Consider the following 16,446-nt stretch of genomic DNA (forward strand, 5'->3'; position numbering starts at 1 on the left):
AGCTAGATGACATCATAACTTGAAATATGAGAGGGAAAAGGTCAATTTTCTTCCACTAAATGTCAAGCAACTAGCTTGACTGATTGTTTTTGCTGACTTGACTAGATCGATAGGCTGTTAAGTCGTTGTGTTGACACTGATTGAATCAATGCTGTTTGATTTGGAGGGAAGAAGGCAGAAAATAGTAGCCAGCATTTAAGCAGGGAGCATTGGAGAGAGAGCTCATGTGTGTCCGGTAGTGCTCGTACCTCATCAGGTTCCCTTCCATCCTCCACAAACCCTGTCAGGTAGGCACCCTTATCATCCCCATCTTATACATGAGAAACCTGAGTTTAAGAAAAGTTATTCCATCTTGCCCAAAGTCATTCAGGAAGTGATGACACCAAATTTGAGCCTAGTACTTAATGGTGAGGCACAAGTGCTGTCGCTAATAGAAAATGCTGCAGGTCCTGGCAACTTAGTGGAGGCACATGGCTCCATTGCCCCACCTGCCCTCCAGGTAGGAGTGGAGAAGGAGCCAAAACCTTCACTGGGTTCTCTAGCAACAAATAGTGATTCATTAGTTAGACCACATTTGCTGTGCTGGCTTAGGGTTTTCTTTTGTTACCTAGTGACAAAAGAGTATCCTGGAAGTCGCACACAAGCTAGAGTGGCTTTATTTATTTGGATTTTCATGGTTCAATGCTTTGAGGTTGGAGGTGGGGGATAGAAGAGCTTAAGCCTTGAAATACTCACTCTGCTGGATGCCTCATGTGCACAGCTCTGCCTGATGTGTGTGTTTGTAGATACTTATTTCCTCGCCTGTGTCAGAATCATTTGAGCCCTTGTGCTTTGTACTTGAAAGGATCTTCAAAGGATGACATCTTCTCAGAAGTCTGGACTTCAAGCTTCTTTTCGCCTGCTCTTTCTCCAATTGCTTTAACATCATGGAGGGTTTAGGTGGATCATCTTTTTGCCACCCCCACCCTGATTGTGATCCAGCCACTCTTATAGACCTGGACAGTCTTTGCACCTGCCCCCCAAACTGTCCCCATGTCCAGTAGGCTTCAGCAGGAGAGAAAAATGATGTTGACATTTTCAAGCCATGTAAAAACTTTTATTTACCTCTTTCTTGCTCACTGTATTCACTTCAAAGAGCAGAGACCTAATAGTGTTGACAAGCCAGTTCTTCAGGATTTCTGATGTGATATTTATCTCTATCTCTCTTCCATGCCCTACAAAGTTACATTCAAGGAGGCAGTGAGAAGGGGAATAACCACAAATTTAGAGGACAATTTTTCTAATAAGAATAGAGTTCTAGTGTTATTTCTGCTAATTAGGAAGTCCAGTGCTAGGTAAAGGGCCACAGTATGTTATAAAAAGGATAATCCTCTGAAGTCCGGGGGGACTGTCCAGGGGAAGGCTGCTTTGTTGTCCTGCAATGGAAGAGGGAAAGGGAATCTGGCCACCTTTGCAAGAAACATGGTGGGACACACCCTTGCAGTCAGCACCAACACCACGACTAGGAATAGTGAAGGGTGTGTCAGCTGGGGAGGGTGGGAGGCAGTGGATTGCAGGAGGAATGGTTATGGACTAGGAGATAGGAGACAAAAGACGTGGATTTTAGCTGGCACTCAGCAGTTCCTGTTTAGCTAAATGCATGTGCAAAACAAGATCAAAGAATGTTGAGTTTGATAGTTAAAATCTAAATATTCATCACTGGGATCCCAGGGTGGCTCAGCGGTTTGGCGCCTGCCTTCAGCCCAGGGATTGAGTCCAGGGATTGAGTCCCAGTCGGGCTCCCTGCATGGAGCCTGCTTCTCCTTCTGCCTGGGTCTCTGTCTCTCTCTCTCTCTCTGTGTCTCTCATGAATAAATAAATAAAATCTTAAGTAAGTAAGTAAATAAATAAATATTCATCATCATCAAAATCATCACTGGGAAAAAATACAAATTTTGTTGCACTTTTTCATGCATGTTTTCTGGTTTGGCACCGTATTTTATTTGCATTCTGGGGATTTGAGTGCTGGTAGATGGCATGCAAACTTTTTGATGCCTAAGACATCTAGAGATCCATCTTGCCTAAACTTTATCCTGGAATCTGCCACTAGCCTTGTGACCCTGGGCAAGTCTGTCCATCTCTCCGAGGCTCGGTTTTTTTCTTTGTTGAGGAATAAGGTGTGGTGGCATCAGGAGGATGAGTGGAGGTCAGATAAGTTTTAAACTTACAAAGCAGAGGACCCCAATTAATTTTGACTTTTATGCTCCTCCAAGAAAAAAAAATTGCTGATACTTGACTGGCTAAAAGATGAGCCATATTCTAGAGAACTACACTGAAAAAGTTTTCTTCTGAAATCAGTAAGCCATTTTAATTTCAGACAGAAGTGGCTTGGTTGGAATTTGGAATCCACCAAAACATCCAAAGGGAAGAGAATGGACTTAACCTTAGGAACTATTACCAGACATCTCTTAATACCTCCTGTGAGAGATGTGGGAATGACCCTTAAATATTTCCAGTGACAACTTCCTGTAGGTTCAGGTCTAGAAAACAAAAGAACATTTGAAAAGGAGACACAGACCCGCAACTGAGTGTCTCAAGCATTGCTGTCCTTGTCAAACAATAACTCAAGGCACCTGGGTTTCCCAATATTCCCCTTAGCAGAGAGGAGGGCCATGCCTTGGTTATAAAAGGGACAACTGATCTGGAGCAGGGTAGAAAAATATTCTCCTACTCACAGGCTTTTATTCATATACCGTATGGCGAAGACTGTTAAATCTTCACTACTTTACAATACAATTTCTGGTATCTGATACATGAAAGAAAGAAATTTATGCCAACTCTTTTCTGCTTTGATATTTAACCTTGTGGAAAAGTGATCCCACCTACCCATGTTTGTCAAACTCGCCAGGAGTCCCCACAGTAGTCAAGAACCCACAAAAAGAGTACTCAGTAAATGTTGGCTCTCCTTTTATTATTATTTAAGAAGTTAAAAAAAAGAAGTTAACCAAAGTTTATTATTATTTAAGAAGCTACAACAGTTGCCACCACTTGTCATAAAATGCCTTTTCACTGAGCATGGTCTGCTGTTGCAGTAGCTATAAAACCGTGGGCTCTCTGGGCTTGCTGTCTTTACTTAACTCTCTTTCCCTAAACCGAATGCTCTGCCTGCTTGAACAGCCTATTTACTTATTTTATAAGTATAAATTTGATAGTAGCAGGGCATGATTACCTTCTTGATTCCGGGAAGTTTGTCCTGTGCGTTTTCCGATTGCCTCAGAAACACATGTACAAAGCTTGGCAAATAACAACTACCAGCCGAGATGAAGAAAGTTTTTAGAGCCAGTCATAAGAGTCCCAGCAGAGCTCACGGTGAATAATTTTGGTAAATGCTATCAAAGCTAATTAGAACTTAGATAGCCTTCCACATTATTTAATAATTGTCTCATGTATTTGATCTTATTTTCCTTACTGGTTTCTCAGTTCCACAAGGGTGGACATTTTTCATCCCATCTTAGGTCCATCTTACAAAGTCTGTTCTACATATACATAAGTACATAATAAATAAGAAGAAAGCTCTTTAATCCAATATCCAAGACTTACTATGGAAATGCTCTTGTTATATCCTGGGAATTTAGAAAAGACCTCTTTGAATTTTCCAGCTCACTTAAAGAATTCAATTGGCCTCTGCTTTCAAATACAGATCAAAAGCCTGCTACCAACCCATCCCCTTTGTAGCTCTGTACCTTGACAGCTGCATTTCCTTGGGGTCCTGCTTTAGTCACAGCTCCATTTGGAATAATTGCAGATGTGTCATGGCAAAATATCAAGTGAACGAGCTGGTAAAATGAGACAAATCAGAAGTCGGAGAACATAAACATGTATGTGACTATCATCTGTACAATGCACTTGGATTTATAGCTGCAGTCTGAACGGAGGACCCAAGGACAAACCCGCTGCGGCAGTGAAACCTTGACTACAAGGTCCCAGGCAAGAAGCTTATGTCCTCTTTGGAACTGTCCAAACAGCTCTATGAGTGTAAGTAGAACAACTGATGCCTCTCCATTGTGGAAATCCTCACTACTGGGCCAGTCCATCCTAAGCAGTGTGTCTTTATCCTTTCAAGAGTCCCACAAAGTAGGTATTATTATTCCATTATTTTGTTCACAGTGAACTGCAACATGCTACCTGACATGTTCCAGGTCATAAGATTAGTACATGTGGGGAAAGGATACAACCTAGGCCTCCCATGCTCTTTCCAAAATCTTTTCTGTCTACCTCTCAGTTATCTTCTCTTACCTGGCAGACATCACTTTCAGGTATCTGCTAGAAAGCTTCATTAAAGGGAGGCAGATGGAGGCATGGTTCCATGCATGGTCCAGTATCACACAGTAGGGGACCCAATAACTGACTCAAACATATGTTGAAACATGATGTGGGATAAAGGCAGTATTATACTTAACAGGTGAAGAAGGAGCTTTTCAGGAAAGGTGCTGTGATGTTTGATTATCCACATGGACGAAAATAAATTTAGAATTCTATCTCACCCCATGTAGTTCTAGACATATTAAAGACCAAATATGAGGGCCCCTGGGTGACTCAGTCTGTTAAGTATCTGCCTTTGGCTCAGGTCAGGTTCTGGGTCCTGTGATAGAGCCCTGTGTCAGCAAGGAGTCTGCTTCTTCCTCTGGCCCTCCCTCTGCTTGTGTTCCCTCTTTATTATTTAAAGATAAATAAAATCTTGGGAAAAAAAAAGACCAAATATGAAATATATAACTTGAGGGGTGCCTGGGTGGCTCAGATGGTTAAGCATCCAACTCTTGGTTTTGGCTCAGGTCATGACTTCATATGAAATGAGATCAAGCCCTGAGTGGGGCTCTACACTCCACAGGGAGTCTGCTTTAAATTCTCCCCCTCTGACCTTTTCCACTCTCAAATAAATAAGTAAATCTTAAATATATATATATTTAATCTTAAATATATATATATTTATAAATAAGTAAATTATATATATATATATATATATAACTTGAAGCTTCTGAAGAAAAGAGACTGGATTATAAAAATGAGATATTTGGTCAATGCTTTTTTTGTTTTTTTCCAGGAATGGTGGCACAGATTGTAGAAAGGACAATAATACCTGGAGAACACCATCAGGTGGCCCAAAGGGTCACTTTGAAGAAGGCAATACACATCTGCTCAAGGGGCTGAATTTACTGGGGCCCCTCTTAACCTGGTTTCCTTGAAATTGGGGGGAATCAATGATGATGGATTGGCTTCCTTGTAGTCACCCCCTTGGGGTACAGGAGCAACATGGGAGGTATTAGATCCTCAAGATCACTACCACATTGCCAAGTGCCTAATGTTGATGGTGGCTTCTGCATGCTCCTTCTGGTTTGCAATGTGTCCTAGGTCTACAACATAGGAATCAACAGAGACCTGGAGTGCCTAGGAATTTTATGTCTCCCCTTCCTTCCCTCAGGGCAGCCACTGAGGGTGACTCTGAGGAGTACCTTAATGAGTTTGCAAACTAAAAGTAGAAGAGAACTGACTTACCTGGTAAATGATGTCTATCAAAAACCTATCAAAACTTCATAGTTTGGGGATCCCTGGGTGGCTCAGCGGTTTAGTGCCTGCCTTCAGCCCAGGGTGGGATCCTGGAGTCCCGGGATGGAGTCCCACATCAGGCTCCCTGCATGGAGCCTGCTTTTCCCTCTATCTGTGCCTCTACCTCTCTCTCCCTCTGTCTCTCATGAATAAATAAATAAATCTTAAAAAAAAAAAAAAAAAACTTCATAGTTTTGGACTTCAGTGGCCAAAAAGATGGAGACCTTTTTATCACCAATTCTAATGAGCATTGTCCTTGGAGATCTGACTGTTACAAAAAAGGAGGAAAAAAATACAATGTAAGAATCAGAAATAAAGAGACGGGGATCCCTGGGTGGCTCAGAGGTTAGGCGCCTGCCTTCGGCCCAGGATGTGATCCTGGAGTCTCAGGATCGAGTCCCACGTCCAGCTCCCTGCATGGAGCCTGCCTCTCTCTCTGCCTGTGTCTCTGCCATTCTCTCTCTCTCTCTGTGTTCCTCATGAATAAATAAAATCTTAAAAAAAAAAAAAAGAAAGAAAGAAAGAGAAAAATACTGTCCTTATTTTCAGGTAAAATGTCTGCATGTGTTATCTAAAGAAACACTGGACAATTTATCTGAATTAATATGAGAGTCCAGTAACATGGTTAGATACAAAGAGTCCAAAGTCACACAGCTGGGAACCCGGAAACTGATCTAGACACACATTGAAACACCAGGTAATACAAAGACAATGCTGTGACTTATAGAATGAATTTTTCAAGAAAGGTGCTGGAAAGACTATCCATGGGGACTAAAATAAATTTAGATCTCCTATCTCACACCATGCAATTCTAAATATATTAAAGACCATATAAAGCATACAACTTTAAATTTTTGAAGAAAATATAAAGGAACATTTTTGTCACTTCTGAATAAGGAAATGTTTCTTAGAAACTTTTTTTTAATGAGATATTTGATCACATTAAGGAGTTTATATTTATTGATATCAAAAAGCCTCATAATTAAGGTAAAAAGATAAACCAAAGTCTGTCAGAAGATATAGCAAGTTATACAAGTGGCAAAGAATTAGTATTTAATATATATGTATATATGCATATACATATATTTTTTATTTGCACACACACATAAGATATATACATAAAATTCAAGCTATATAAAGTATATAAATATTTGAAACATAAAATTTAGGATTCACATATATAGGTGTATCTATAATAAGAAAAAAACCTATTTTTTTTTAAAAAGGATATAACAAATACATTACAGAAGAGAGAGTCTGAATGCCAATGAGGATGTAGAAAACTGAGAATTGCCATGTACATACGCCAATAAATGGATGCAATGCTACCTTGGAGAGTAATTTGGCATTATTCTAGTACAGAATTCTAGTGCATTAGTTTGGGTTCTCTAGAGAAACAGAACCAATAGGATACATATGTATATGGAGAGAGATAGAGAAAGATTTACCATAAAGAATTGGCTCATGTGATTACAGAGGCTGAGAAGCCCTAGAAGTTGACAAGGTGGAAACCTAGGAGAGCGATGGAATATTCCAGGCCATGTCTGAAGGCCTTACAACTAGGAAAACTGATGGTGTAGGTTTCCATCAGAAGGCAGAAGATCCATATCTCCACTTGAAGACAGGGAGAACTCTTCCTTACTCAGCGTATTATTCTAGTCAGGCCTTCAGTGGATTGGGTAAAATTTACTCACATTGAGGAGGATGATCTCTTTACTCTGTCTACTAGTTTAAATGTTCATTTCACCCAGAAACATCCTCACAGATACACCCAGAATAATGTAATAATAATAATAATCTGAGTGCCCCGTGGCCCAATCAAGTTGACACACAAAATTAACCATCCCAAGTCAACCCCTTGTCAATTTGGTACCTACTTAATCTCCAAATAAATACCATGTAAAGTCATAATTCTACCTCACATGATACAACTCTGTATACAACTGGAAATGCACAAACTACAGCCCCAGAAGAGGAGGCAAAGCCCTCGAATGACATTTACTCTTTTCCTTACCATCCCATAACTTAAATACTGTGATATAAAGTTGATATATCTTATGTTACATGATAAGGGAATAAGAGAAGGGAGAAAACAAAGACAATATATTATATATTAAATACTTTATAGATAATATCATACGTTATATAATATACACACACGCATGTTCATAAAAAAATAACCCAGCAGTCCCACTTCAACATATATGGTTATGGTAAATTTTTGTACATATGTTCAAGGAGACATGCATAAACCTGTTTATTGCACCACTACTTCTGATAGAAAAACACTAGAAACAACCTAAGTGTCCATCTTCCATAGATTGCAGAATCGTCTATGCAAAAAATAGAGTCCTATTTAGCAATAAAAATGAATAAATGGGTTAAAGATATAGGCATGAAGAACCCCAAAAAGATGCTGAGTGTAAAAAACTAGTTAATGAAATGTCAAACACTGTGTGATACCATTTATATAAAGTTTAAAATAACATAAAACATCCCAAATTATTTTTGGTAATTTCATGTGAAATAACAATATGAAAACTGCATGGAAATAGCAAATAGAAAATTATGTTGCTTCCGGGGAGAAAGATGGAGTATTGTATCTTCAAAGGGTAAACAGGAGGTTTCAACTATGTTTATAAAATTTTATTACTTTTAAAAAAACTAAAATAAATATGGCAGATAAAGTTGGATGGTGGATAATTTTCTATAGCTTTCTGTAGGCTTTTAACTTTTTAAAATAAAACCAATTTCCCACACACTCACACAATAATGTCATGTGTCCCTGTTAGGATTACTACCAAAAAAAAAAAACATATTTTTCTGATCACAGTGTTTGTAATCAAGAATTCAGACAAGGTACAAAAAAAAGATATCCTACCTTCCAGCCATGATGTCTACGATCTCAATGTGGAAGACTTGAAGGCTGCGGTCGTCCCAGTGACGGGCTTCACTCATGTGCCTGTGGCTGGTGCTGGCAGTTAGACGGGTTCCCGGTGGTGGCTGTCAACACATACACGTGGCCTCTTCCTGTGGCCTGGGCTCCTTCACAGCATTGTGAAACCATGGAGCAGTCTGACCTCTTATGTGGTAGCTCAGGATTTCTAAAGTGTGCGTCCCAAGGCAGCTACTTAGAAGCTTCATGGAGCCTTCTGACCAACTTTCAGTTTTGGAGTGTCAATCTGTTCACTCTATGCCACTTGGTTCAGCCCATATTTAAGGGGAAGGCACATGGATCCAGCTTCTCAGTGGGAGGAGCACCAAATAATTTGGAAACGTTTCAAAACCAGCAAAGTCCACTCTCTGGACAGCAATTATTTACATTTCTTTCAAGTGAAAAAGATGCTTACCCTCTCCCTGAATCCACCAGAAAGTCTCTCACCTATGTTGTGCAAGGCTCAAGCTTGGGCAAGTCCGAGGTCTCATTATTGAAGTCAGGTCCTTTGACAAGTGAGTCTCCTCAAGGTGCACTTCCTTGGGTTGAGCCAATCAAGTCAGGTTCCTCTCAATCTAAACACCTGTGAACTAAGGAGACAAACCATATTGGGGAGCCCACTCCACTCCACTTCTTTCTTCCTGACTTTACCTGTAACTATTCGGTTTCTCTGGATCACAATCTCAGCATTCATTACTTTGAGGGGTGAGATGGCAAAGCAGCAAACTAACACAGTAAAAAATCACAAAATGTGCATTATTTTGAGGGAAATATATTACATAAAGTACTAAATTTTACGTAAGGAATTTTGTATCATTGAATTTATTTAGTTTTTTTCCAATAATAATTATAACTTAGCTATAAAATGTTGTGAACTTAAAGAACTTTGCTTTTATGAAAAGTGAGACTACAAGGTAATTAGCCCATCTCTGGTTTGTATAGGTTTTTAAAAGTTTGTTGTCCCAATGGGCAGGTATTGTTTTTCTTAAATGTGTAAATATCATGTGCTGAGTTGAACAAAACCTTACTTTTTCTCTCCTTAGAGTTTAACTAAGACCTTGCCAGAATTATTTCATAACTAGACATAATAACATAACAACTGATATAGAAACCACTACAATGCAAATTCCTACAATAGAAATAAAGATGATTATTCAAATGTGGCAATATCCCATTATTTCAAATCCTGTTGTCTATGAGATCAAGCAATGCTAGGTTCCTATTGGCAGGTGAAGACTTTGATGGAGGATAGAAAAAAAAAGGAGGGAAAGTAAAATATGGAAAGGATTGGAAATAGGATTAAACAAAAGAATGGAGGGAAAGAATTGGAGAGAAACAGAATTAAAAGATAGAGAAAATAAGGAGAGAGGATCTAGGAGGGAGGGAGAAGAAGGTTACTGAAAGATGATAAAGATGTCCAACTGTCTCTGGCAGTAGGGTCTTGATCCATGTCCATAAGACAAGAATTCACTTTTCAGAATGCCCTTTGTATTAAAATTAAAACATAACGCATGTTACTGTGATGTCCCATCAGAAATATTCCTTTGAGAGAACGGTGTATTGGACTAGAGAACCCCACTAATCTCCTTCCCTCCACAAAGCACCTGGTGAAAAATAGCCTCAAAAGACAGTCAACAATCTGATATTTCTACATTAGCTCCATGAAAAGGGAGTCTTTCAATTAGTGACAGGAATTACATTTGTGCGCCTGCGGATTTTATTCACAGTATGGAAGTGATTACAATGCAGTATATGTCCCTTAAAGCCAAATGATCTGCTCTTTTTAGTTGCTGGTATCAGAAAAAATAGCAAGACGGTCCAACAGATAATCCCCAAATCATGACAAGTAATAAATCTGCCTGCTGAAAGATCTTTAAGAAAACTTCCTCCGGAGGAAAGGAAGGATGTGGGAGGTAAAACCACATGTGCAGAGTAGCTGATATCAAAATTGTAATATTGCTCCCAGCTCAAACTTCATATTTTATCCTTGTTAAAATAGGAGACAGGACAATGCTGTGAAGCCATCTTTATCGAACCTGAATTTTTAATGTAGTGTGGTCTGTGAACAAGGCTGAAAGAGAACAGCTGGAAACCAGCACATTTCTGGGCAATTGTTGTTTTTGAAAAATAGTGGAAGTAATAAGACATCAAAACGGTCTTTTAAATTTTGTCTTCAGCATGAAGCTTCCACCCCAGAGTGGGGAAATATAAAACTCCAACTGACTTTGTTGATTAATGGAAATTTATAATCAGACAACGTCATCCCTAGGAAGAATGGGCACCATTCTGGGGATGGCAAAATGGAAGCTCAGTTGACCAGATGGAGGCAGATTCCTGCTGCTTCCTCTGGGAAGGTCAGAGGGTGGATACACAGGGGGTACTGGTTTACTCATACAAAACCACCTCCTGTGAATCTCCACCCTTCGGTGATTCCACTTCAGCTATTTCCTGACACAAATTTGGAGTAGGAGAGGAAAAGTGGAAAGGGCGCACTGTATGTTATTTTACCTTTCTGGACCTTCTTAGGAATCAAAAGTTTACCATGACTTCTTCCACGTCATCCTTTTGTTTCCCCTTCTAAAGCAGTTCTGATTGTGTGTGTGTGTGTGTGTGTGTGTGTGTATTTAGAGTAAGTCTACAGTCCCATCCATCCTAATGTACAAGTCTCAGACTTCAAAGAAAACAATGGGCAGCCCAAGTGGCGCAGCGGTTTAGCGCAGCCTTCAGCCCAGGGCGTGATCCTGGAGACTCGGGATCGAGTCCCAGGTCGGGCTCCCTGCGTGGAGCCTGCTTCTCCCTCTGCCTGTGTTTCTGCCTCTCTCTCTCTCTCTCTGTCTCTCATGAATAAATAAATAAAATCTTTTTTAAAAAATCTTAAAAACAAAATAGAAAACTTAAATGATAATGTCTGTCCTTCAGACTCAGTCCTCCTCACCACCATCCCACCCTACCCCAAATCTGAATGTCCTCTTTAAGTCCTCTCCTCAAACTTTCATACCTTTAACCTTCTTACTGGGGGTTGCCTGATGAGGCACCTGCCATGTCTTTGAAATGTTCTTGTCTGCACCAAACTAAAATCATCCCCCCAAGTTTTGAGTAAAATGGAATCTCCAGGAGGATGTAGTATATCCAGGCTGCTAATTTTATTTTTTCCAGATGCACTGGCAAATCCTTCCCAAGTCTCCATGCTATAGTAGTTTGAAAAAGATTGTAGGTTTAGGCAATCATTTGTTCTAAATACAGAGAACTAGAAGAGAACTACAGGGAGTTCCATAAGACAATACAAATTCCCATAGCTTTCTGTAAAATTCAAGCAAACACAGATTCTGTGAGTGAAATGAGAATCTCTAAAGTTTATAAATGTTTCCAAGGATGGCAGTGAATCCAGACACATGCCCTCAAACTTCCATTCTGAACCCCAGACATAAGTGGCTTGAATGAGGAGTGACTCTTCACTGAATGTCAAGAGGAATTCTTACTTATTTATTTTATTTTATAATGTTAATTTACTCCCTAAAATCTATTTAGCCTCTATTTCTTGCCAGTCACAAAAATTCTTATATATCTGACAAATATTGTGAGTATTTTCTTATTTGTTGAGGAAAAACACTGTAGGTTTATCTGAATTTGCCTATTATTTTTATATATGAGATGAAAGGCAGTATTTAAATTAAATCTATGAAGATGGATTTATGTAACCCACTTTCCCTGTACACACACATCTATCTCTCCTATTTTTTGTTTTCTTTTATGGGAAATGACAGGTAGGTAAGATCCTTGGAGACTGCATGTTGATGTCAGAGATCATTCCTGCAAAACAGTCATAGAGCCACTTGCCCTGGGGGGAGAAGAAAAGGCTTGTCAGTACCAAGGAGCCTTTGGGTTCTGCCTGTCGCCTGTACCTTTCATTCCACGTCTCTCAGAAGATATCCCACGTGGGTCTGGGGTGGCTCTGAGTCGGTGTGGGGCACTGCAAGGCTTGCTTTGGTGGGAGAGTTGGTGGCACCAAGTCTTTGATGTCCAGCTGAGCAATGATGCCCTTGGAAGCCACAGCATGCTGAGAAGAGGAAATAAAGAAACCTCTGACTTCCTTGCCTCTGTCATGGTCTTTCTGCTTTGGCACAGTGCTTGTCCAGATACAGAATTCCTCCTGGGATTGAGCAGGCTCCCCAGAGCTGACCTGGAGATGGATCAGGGTCTGTGAGGTGGGGGTCAGAGAGACAGAGTCAGCAGGGCTTCATGTGATCTCAGCTTCTACTGAGGCTGAACTAAAGCTGAAGGAACTCGAGTTAGGAAGAATTAACTTCCTGGTTTGAAAGGTCAAAAAAACATTAAAAGTGGCTATAGAGTATCCTTCTCTAGAGTTCTGAATGGGGAAAATGAGCTTAGTTAATCTGGGGAACAACGTAGTTGTAATTCAGCCCAAAATCCTGCAGTTGCATTTAAAATCTCTTCCACTATTTTATTTCTTCCTACCCAGGAGTGCATGCCAAGAAATCTGAGGCTTCCCAGGGCTCTGTTACCAATTTGGAGGGCTAGGCATTTTGATTTTCCGGGAAGTAATGAAGCTCCATTGTTTTGAACCATTTATAATCAACTGTGCTACAAGAAACAGAAGGTCTACAGTATTGGAGCAGTCTGAGAGAGAAAAAGAAAGACAGGAGATGAGGTTGAAGAGGAGCTCAGGGGCCAGGTTATGGGGACCGTGGTCAGGGCTTTGAACCTGAAGCAAAGGGAGAAGTCAGGAAGTCCAAGTCCAGGAGAGGTATTACTGGTTTGGACCAAGGCAGCCACCAAGAGATGGGAAGAAGAGGCTGGATTTCAGATAGAGTGTTCATGAGCTGCTGGTGAATTGGGCAGAAAATGGCCCCAATTGTCAGAAACCAGTGCCTTGCATTTGAACAGGGAACACTTGAAGAGAAAGGGGAGCACAGGCTGTTAACCCCTACTATTTACATAGCCTGGTATAAGGTGCCTCATCTCACTGAGTGGGAAAGCCAGGTGAAGGGACTTGGGAGTTGGGCAGCCTGGAGCAAAATTCCAGCTGTCCCTCTTACCCATAATGTGACTTTCAGTAGGTCTGATGGCTTTTCTTGGTTCAGCTTTTTCTTTTGTTCAAGGGCTTGAACACCGTACATGCTGGAGATAGGGTGACCATGAGTTCTAATGAGGTCATGCATGTGAAGTACATGGCTGGAGCCAGAACACTGTGGCTCTTAGTCCAGAGCAGTTAGTGTTACCACTTCAACAGCTCTGCAGGGTGGGGAGTGGGGTCCCCACTGCATAAGTGAGGATGCCGGACAAGAGCTGTGGTCATAGTATCGAGATTTAAGTCTTCCTCCAAAACACCTTGAACAGATCTCAGGTTAATAGGAAATTTAACCTGTGCCCTTCAAAATTGCTGATGTCAGGTCAGCAGGAGAGTGACGGTGGTGGGCTGGCTAATCCCTTCCAGGACAGACAGCTCAAGGGAAAGGGGCCCCACCTCCCAATGAGATTTCCCTGATTCTCAGGACTTCCTCCTCAGCCCTGCACTCCCCCTCTTTTCTTTCTCTCTCCCTGAAAAACTGGAACCCAGATTCTAGCAAGCAAGTAGATCATGGCTTTGCTTCTTTCATTAGTTTATACTTTACATAGAACAAGTCAGCTCAAAGTCTCTAGTCTTTTCAATGACTTTGCAGGTAAATTTTGCTGCCTCTTTCCATGGAGGATCCGGGATAAAGAAGACAGGAGCCTGCTTTTTGGTGAATTTCTTCGAGACCCCTAAGCAGTACTTCTTCAAAGATTGGAAGCCCCACAACTTTAAGCCTGTGTAGCAATACTCCAGGGAAAGCAGTCATTGCTGTGCTTTAGAAGGAAAAGCATAGAGTGGAGGCATTGTAGAAGACAGAATAATTAATACAGGAGACCTGGGACAATGACCTGAGTGTGGACAAACCTGCAAACAGATCAGTTGTCCCTTACACACAGAGTGAGGCTCTCAGAACAACCCAGAGAAGAGGTCCAGGCTGGTAGGGGGTCAGGTTTTCAAAGGCAAGTGAACAGCTGGACTAAAGACTGAAAAAACGCTCACCAAAATGTAATCTCTCTCCCACCTACATTGTACCTGAAATTCCAGCGTCATGGATTTACTCTTTCTGTTAAAGTTTTATTATCACTTAGGAGCAAGATTTGCTAAAAAGCCATACATCAAGCTGTTCATATAGGAGATAAAAGGTGGGGCAGCTTAATGACTTACTTACTTATAGCACGCTGGCCATATAAAGTATGATGCTTCCATTCAGTGACAAACCATGAGAGCATTGAAGTTGATGACAAAGGGGGGGGGGGGGGGCAAGCCGGCGGAGGAGCAGGGTCCCCGGTCACCCGCCCCACCAACTTACCTAGACAACTTTCAAACCATCCTGAACACCTACGAATTCCACCTGAGATTCAGAGACAACAGCTGAACGCTACAGAGACAAGGGTGTTTGCTTCTAACAAGGTAGGAAGGCAGAAAAAAAAATAAAAAGAATCAGGTGGGGAGGGGCCCCCAGGAGCCGGGCTAAGGCGGCGGCGAGAGCCCCCGACAGGAGAGCCCAGCCCCGGAGAAGCAGGAGCTTGAAAAATCCGCACCGGATTCTCCCGGACAGAAAGGCGCTCAGCAGGGAGACCAGCGGGACCGCAGGAGGGGCAGTGGGGCCCCCAGGCGCCCGGGGTCACCAGCAGAGGAGGGGCGCCCCGGGGAGAGCGCCCACGCCGGGCCGAGCGGTAAAGGGCTGGAGCGCCCGGCGGCCCGGGAGCAGCTCGGGGGCGGCTCCGCGGAGGGGGCTGCGGGGCGGGAGCGCGATCCCAGCAGCGCAGGCCCCGGAGCCCAGGGCGCGGGGGACACAGCCCAGGACCCTGCGCTCCCCCCGGGACAGGCCGAGGCGGGAGGGCCCAGGACAGCGAGGACGCGCCTGCCGCCGGGCGGCCCGAGCGGTGCAGCTCAGCGCCCCCCAAACCCGGGAGCATCCAGGCCCGTGCGGACTGGGAGCTGCGGGGGTTACTGCGGGAGCTGACTCCAGGGCTGGGGAGCTGGCTGCCGCCAGCGGGCGTGTCCCTCCTGGTGTCACCCTGTGCCTGGGACGGAGCAGGGCCGCCAGGGGACAGGGGCCTCACGGGGTAAACAGCTCCCACTGAGCCGTGCACCTGGCAGAGGGCGGGGCAGCACCCCCAGATGCGCGCACCTGAGAATCCGCCCAGCAGGCCCCTCCCCCAGAAGACCAGCTGCAAGGACAGGGGAAGAGCAAGTTCTTGGCCCAGCAGCGCTGGGAAGCTCCAGGGGACGTCGAGGGATTTACAGTATATAGAACCAGAGGAGAACCAGAGGATACCCCTCCTTTTGTTTTTCTTTTTCCAGTACAACTCGTTTTTATATCAGACTGTAAATTTCCAACTTTTTTCTCTTTTCCCACCTTAGCTACAATATTTTACCACCTCTTCATTTTTAAGATTCTTCCTTTTTGACTTTTATGTTTCTACAATTACAGGTCCTAGATATGTTTTCCACTTCTAGATTCCTTTCAATGTACTCAACTTAATTTTGGGAGATATACAAGATATGTTTTTGTTGTTGTTGTTGTTTAGTGTTTTTTGTTGTCTCTGCCTCATTTTGTTCTACAAGGGCAGAGGTTAATACCTTCTAAAACATGGCCAGCATGCACCCAGAACCAAGTGGTATATGTTGCTGGTTCATTCTGTGAGATTCCTCATTCCACTCTGCCCCCCTCTTTTATCTCATTTATGTTTTGGTGGTCAGTGTCGGGGCTTTCTACAAGTATTTCTGATTTATATAAATTTGGGACTGAGCATCTTCTAACATACAGAACTTAATATACTCAGAACCAAGAGGATCACCCTCTAGAACCCCTCAGATAGACTACATTCTCCCTCCACTACAACTTTGT

At 42.3% G+C, this 16,446-nt stretch overlaps 1 long non-coding RNA gene across 1 annotated transcript; it reads right to left on the reverse strand.

Annotated features, from left to right (window-relative positions):
* Window positions 1–744: 744 nt before the first annotated feature.
* LOC119876186 lies at window positions 745–12,699 on the reverse strand. The gene is made up of 4 exons (XR_005357792.1): window positions 12,421–12,699; window positions 8,465–9,108; window positions 3,723–3,815; window positions 745–1,214 (listed from the first exon to the last, which is right to left on the reverse strand). It is a non-coding gene; the product is annotated as an uncharacterized LOC119876186 (long non-coding RNA).
* Between the last annotated feature and the right edge of the window lie 3,747 nt (window positions 12,700–16,446).

This window comes from Canis lupus, chromosome 4 (genome assembly GCF_011100685.1).
Source record: "Canis lupus familiaris isolate Mischka breed German Shepherd chromosome 4, alternate assembly UU_Cfam_GSD_1.0, whole genome shotgun sequence".
In the NCBI taxonomy this organism is placed as follows: Eukaryota; Metazoa; Chordata; class Mammalia; order Carnivora; family Canidae; genus Canis; species Canis lupus.